The following is a 6,905-nucleotide window of genomic DNA, read 5'->3' as shown; positions in this document are numbered from 1 at the left end:
ATTAGCCCCATGATGTGTCGATGACATATGCCTTTATAGGTGTCTGTACCTCTTCCTCACTCTCGATGTTCTTAATTCTTCCTTTTTGTAGGATTTATTGGCCCACTTTCTTAGTTTCCCGTCACCTCATCCTTGTCTACATTAGGTTGGTTCTTCTATTGTTTCACATGCTTCCTTGGTTCAATTGATCATCTCTTCAAGCTTTGGTGTTTCATGCCATTTGTATCTTCTAGTTCAATTGTTTGCCTTTGTGCACCTCCTGATTCGATGTAGATTATAGTCTTCTCTACATGGTCGGGTTCTATTTTTGTGGAGGTTCTATAGATCAAAAATTATTTTTGACAGAGTTTGTGACTTCTTCATGCTCAATGATGTTTCTTCATGATCACTCTTTGTTCCAATTTTTTGGAACAATCCTCTAGTTGGATGCTTCTGTAGTCCTTCACTAGGTTTTCAGCTATCAGTTTTTGGAGTAGAGTTTTTCCCATTGGATTTTCTCTATTTGTTCATTTCATAGAGATTTGGTTGTGATTGGGTACCTCATCAGGCCTTGTTGTTAGGACCCAAGTTTTGTTTTAGCATTGTATTGTAGTTTCTTTGTTCTTTCTACATTGTTTGTAGCTGCATTGTTGCTCATCTTAAGAGGGGTGTTAGAGAAAAAGGTTAATTTAATTTAATTTATTTAATTACCTTTTCTCCCTTCTTAAGATTTTGCTTTATGCACTTTTTCATTCACATTTAATAATTAATCAGTAATTATTAAACAAATTTTACCTTTTAGGTTACCCTTTTCGGGTTTCGATCTCCTTCTATAAGGATAGATTGTTTGTAAGTATCGTGTATCTTTTCTTTTTTTGAGAATACATTTGTATAATTTTCAGAGCAAACCCTTGCCTCCTCTTGTCTTTTTCTTCTCTGTGATAGGTTTTTACATGCAAGTATTCATCGGGCTTTGTTGATTTGTATAAGGAGCTTTATTAAAATAAAAATATTTTGGAAGCATGTTTTTTAGATTACAGTAAAAGTAGGTTTTGAGGGGACCTGAAACCCCTTACAACATCAAAAAATAGGTATAATGATAAAAGTCCCCCATGTTTTACAAGGACCTAGAACCTACAAATTCATTACAAACACTAAAAGACTAGGTTTAACAAGGACCTGGTACTTACAAAATAATCAGGAAAAGAGAAAAATCGGGTTTACAAGGACCTGGAACCTAAAAATAGTTTTACAAGGACATGGAAGCATGTTCACATATAAATGAAAATATGTTTATAAGGTTAATAATTTCTAATCTTCCTTTTCATAAAATAAATTTGTCAATTCCACCATTTGTACTTTAGTTATATGAACAAACCACCCTTTAAAAAACTTGCCTTAATATTATATCATTAGAAAAAACCTCAATCCACATTCTTCATAACCAAACTCTAAATATAGTCCTCCAACCCTAAATCTAATCCTAACCCTAATTAAAATATTGAATCAAACTCTAAACAAGGTCATAATGCAAACTCACCCAATCTAAATTGTAATCATGGGATACATATTATCTTAACCTTGAGTCTGACAACATTTAACATCATTATATAAACCTTAAATCCAACCATAATCATAATTCTAAAATCTGATATTAATACTGTTGTCCAACATTTTGTCACCACAAAATGTAGGTAATAGTACAAAACTTTTTCAACTTAGTTTCATATTTCTCTAAGTTTAGTTTGTTATTTAATTGGTTAGTGTTGACCAACCAATCAACTCCAATTGATATAATGAATCCTTTTACTGAAAGCTTTCATGAAGTCTTTTTAGTTTTTCTTTTTGTCAAGCCTATACTTGATTTTTGAAGAATTCAACATCTTTTTTCTCATTTTGAGTTTTTTTTGTTGGCTTTTGGTCCTTTGGTTTAACTCAAGTTATTTCTTTCAATTTTCCCTTTGATTTGATCTATCTTAGGGCTTAATCAGAGTTGGAAATCAAAATATATGATCATTTTAGTGCCCAAAAAGGTGCCATTTTTGAAGTTTTTAAAACATGTAATGGCACCCAAAAGGTGTGATTTGTCTCCAAATGCATGCATTTGTCTCCAAGAAACCCATTTTTGAAGATTGAAGAGAAATTTGCATGCACTTGCCCTCAAAGAACATGTTTTTGCTTGGAATCTCCAAATTTCTTCATTCTAAGTCAAGGAAATCTTCTACCTAGGGTTGCTTTTGCATTTGAATACACATCCATGCATTAAATGATGAATCCCCATTCAAAAAACAACATTTTTCATTCCATTTTAGGGCACATTTTGACAAAAAAAGCCCAAATTTGGCTATTTTTGGATCACAATTTTGCATATGGAAGAGGCATTTTGTGGTGTTAATGCATTCCATAGCTATTGGAAGTCTCATTTTTGACATTCAATGCCAAAATTGACTCATGTAATGGTAAATTGAAACTACATTTTTAATGAAAAACATCCCATAAGCTTGCATTTATTAAAAACATAGGAGTTTTGTGGGATTTTAAGGCACATTTTGGACATTCTTATCCAAAAATGCCTCATTGGATTCTCTATTTGAATTCATCATTGCAAGGTTGAAGAGATCAAAGTTTGTTTGAGAATTTGTCAAAATTGGAACTTCATTCCCTTCATTCTTAGCATTAATCTTCAAGTAATTGGACATTTTCCATTTTGCTAATTAATTCATGCTTACCTTGCTGATTTGATGCATGTTTTATCTTGATGTTGTACATTTGTTGATATATATGCCATGAAAAGTTCTTTTTCTATTTAAAAATGACGAAAAGTCTCATTTTCATACTTTTGGCTTTTTCCCATGTTCTAAATTCGAGTTTGCATGTTGAGGTATCTTGCTTGTTGACATGTTTGAAGATACACATCTCTTTTGTGCTTGTTTTCATTGCTTTCTTGCTTGTTTTCTTGTTTTCTTCTTTTGAAAGAAGTTGCAAGTTCTTTCCCAAGAACTTGAAGCATGTTTCACTTTACTCCATCTTCCATCAATGCTTGCAAGTGCATCTTTTCATTTCATTTTTGCCATCACATGCCAAGACACATTACATGAATTCCTTTCATATGCAATTACATTTTATGAGCAATTACATGAAATTCCACTTTTCATTTCATAACACATTGCATCTCATTTTGTAATTCAATTTTTGTGTAATGACATCTTAAAAACCTATTTTTGACTTAAAGTCATTCTTTAAAAGTTAAAAAAAAATCATTTGCACACATTACCATGCATTCAACTTTCATGCCTAAAAGCATATCCATAAATGCTCATTTTCCATGTATTTAAGGGTTGATCAAACTAGAGTGATGCAATTGAGTATCCAAGATCCCATAAATCATGAGAAAGATCTTAGAGATAAATTGAATCGTACTTTGGTGCAATTGTTTCTTTTTATAAGTGGCGAGTAGCATGATTATAAATTTTCATAGAGGATTGATGCATGATGATTGTGGGAAACTAAATATTATTTTTGCAAACAAAATAACTCATTTTGGACATCTAGAATTTAATGTAGTGATTGAAGAGTTTGTTGCATTACAAAATAATCTCTTGGCAATGATCTTATGGCTAACTCATTGATTTATGAATTTGATGAATTTATTAAAATATGTATAGTTTGCGAGTAGCAAAAATGACCTCAAAATCATTGATCATTTCTAGATTTGCAGCTTTTGATGAATTTTCAAAATTAAAAATTAATCCAAGATACATATTTTTCAAATGTACTTACACACTATTTGAAGCTAAAAATACAAATTCTAAAATGAGAGGATATTACACATTTCTCATGTATATATTCCCTTGCATATATTTTTCACTCACTTAAAATTTCAATTACACCCCACATTGTATTAATATAAGAATACATCCATTTGAAACACTAGACTCTCTCTCTCTCTCTCTCTCTCTCTCTCTCTCTCTCTCTCTCTCTCTCCATTATCAAGTCATAAGCTCCAAAATCCAAAAGAGTTTCCAACATAATTATTTCTACACAATTAGGACTCCTCAAGGTCCACCCAATATTCTAATCTTTTTATTTTATTAGAAACATGATAACATTATATAGACTTACAAAGTTAAGGTAAGAAAACACAAACTTTCTTCATGACTTTAAATCGACCCTATTCATTGTCATCAACATATACAGAGGCTAATAAAAATAATAATCTTAACATTATATCTTTGAATAAAAATTGAAAAAGTAAGCACATTTCAAATTTGTACAATACATAGTAAAGAACATATTTTAGTCTCATTTTTTTTACATTGATTTATAAAAAAAAAATAACAACCGAAAGTATGCTAACCTACATTTATAAATCTAAGTACTATTCATCAAGATGATCTTTTTGCTTTAGATCTTGCAGTGTGGGATGAATTCTTGGATGCTCTTGCAGATGAGTCTCATAATACAGATTTGGTTAATACATTTGAGGGGGTTTCTCTTGGAGATACTTAATCACCTTCTTTGGATATTGGATATCCTAACTCTTCAACTTCACTTGGTTTTTTACATCTCATGGGGTAGCTTGATGGTGTGATGGAATCTTATAGCTTGGAGACACCTATTCAATCTTCAAAGATGTTTATATTTGGTGGATTCTTCATCATTTGATGTATTTATTACTTCCTAAGGGAAACAAATGTTTCTTGTAGGTATTGGATTATCTTTTGTTTTCAAGTACTCTTCATCTACATTGGAGATTCTTTATTATGGGGGAATAACATGTCTCCTTATTTCCTTCCTATGGGGGATCATTGCTTGTACATACATGATGTATGCAATTCTTGGAGGTCTTGAGCACTCCATCCATCCATGCATCTTATTTTCATTTATCTTTTTTCTTTCTCCTCTTTATGAGAGATTACAAGTCATGTATTTCTTTGCATATTGTACATGGGCACCTAAAATAACCTAGTAGTTGGGACCCATCTTACATTGTGAGTATAAGTCATTCCCCTAAGTTACATTTAATGGGGGTTTTGGTGTAATTAAATATTCACTATTTATAATTACTCAAGCTTACTTAGGCTATTGCATTGCATAGTAGTTTTTCACTGAGACACCTAGAACTTGAAGGTCTCATCTCAATGGTTTTGAATCTTTGCCTAGATATTATCATCATGAAATGCTTCACATAGGTCTCAACATGGAAGTGAAGTAGATAACAATGTTACCGATGAAGATCAAATTTTAGCAAGATGATTATTTTCAAAAGCTTATGCTCAAAACTTTGGAACAAAATGGAGATCAATATTTCATGCACTTAGCTTCTAAAGGATTGAAAATTCTACATAACTTTGATGTTCAAAAGATGATTCAAAAGAACGAACCTACCCCTCTTGAGATTTCCATTAAAGAGATACAAGACTTGAAGATGGAAGTGTCAAACTTGAGGAAAGAAAAAGAAAAACCTAAGTCCTCTTTGGCTATGGAAACTATATATGCATTACCTTTTGACAAAAGTCTTTACATGGTGCCTTTCCCTTGAGACATTGAGATCCCTAAATATGAAAAATATGATGGAAATGGGGATCTACATGATCAAATGAGGAAATTATGTGCTCTTAGCATGGACTTTATGAACAATGACACTTATCTCATGAGACTTTTCCTAAGGAATTTGATTGGACAAGGAATTGAACGATTTACTAAGATTACACCTCCAATCAAGTCTTTTGATGAAATTGTGCAAGGTTTATTCAACATTATTCCTACAACATTAAACACTCCATCACTATTCTAGATCTATGCAACTTTAAACAAAAATTAGGGGAACCTTTTGGCACCTTTTTTCAAAGGTGGAGGAAGCTATACTCTAGATATCCTTGGCAACTTCCTAAGAATGTGAGGATTGACTTTTTTGTCAACAATCTTATACAGAGTTACTTTATGACCATAGAAAACAAGTGTTCCTCACTTTTATTGGTGTTATTGAGAGTGCATATCATATCAAAGAAGATTCTATTAAGAAGGGAGAGATAGCCTTGAAAAAGAAGACAAGTCCAATAATGGAAATGGTAGAAACAAGAGAAAATTTTGTAAAAAGAACAAATATATTGTCAATGATGGGGTGGTCACTCCTTTCAGATAGTCATATGCATCCACTTTGGAAGAACTTCTTAAAAATAAACTCATCACATTACCTGCAATCACTACATGTGGTTTTATATTATTGAACAACCAATGTGCATATCATATATATAATGAAAACCAGACTTTAGATTGCAAAGAGTTGGAACATAAAATCTAAGATCTCATTGATGATGACATAATTGAAATTGAAAATTTTATCGAATAATCTAATGAAAAGAAAGATACAACTCTCAAGCAAGATCCAAATTAGAGACCATATCTAGTAATGGTCCTCATATAGCTTCTATTTGCTCCACTACTCTTTCATCTTCTAAAATAGTGAAGCTAGCCTAAATTCTTGCATTGAACAAAGAGCCTAATGATGATACCTTTCATGTTGACTATGTCTACCTTGAAGGGCTATCTCTACAAGAACTCCAAGCTAAGTTGTACCTTGTTGCAAGTCTTTTCCATGTTTCAAAGATTAAAGATCCTAAGATTATATGTTCTTCCATGGATATCATGCCTAGTCCAAAGGATCCTACATCAGCCCTTCAATAATCCCTCACACGGATCAAAACTCCTACCTTGTCCTTAGAAGTTTGTGTATCATTTAATTTTTTTCTATTTAACAACTCAATTATCTAATATATTATCGAAGTGTTGTATTGCTAGACAAGTGCAAAATGTCATGTTTCCTATGCTTACCACAAAGCCAACCTCGTGGTTGATTGTTTTGCCAACAAATATGTGATGGGAAAGGAGAGAACTACATGGTACATGTAGAATGGGTTGGACGT

Source organism: Cupressus sempervirens, chromosome 3 (genome assembly GCF_028749045.1).
Source record: "Cupressus sempervirens isolate cs-2001-9-10 chromosome 3, ASM2874904v1, whole genome shotgun sequence".
In the NCBI taxonomy this organism is placed as follows: Eukaryota; Viridiplantae; Streptophyta; class Pinopsida; order Cupressales; family Cupressaceae; genus Cupressus; species Cupressus sempervirens.
Note: the sequence above shows the minus strand (reverse complement) of the source record.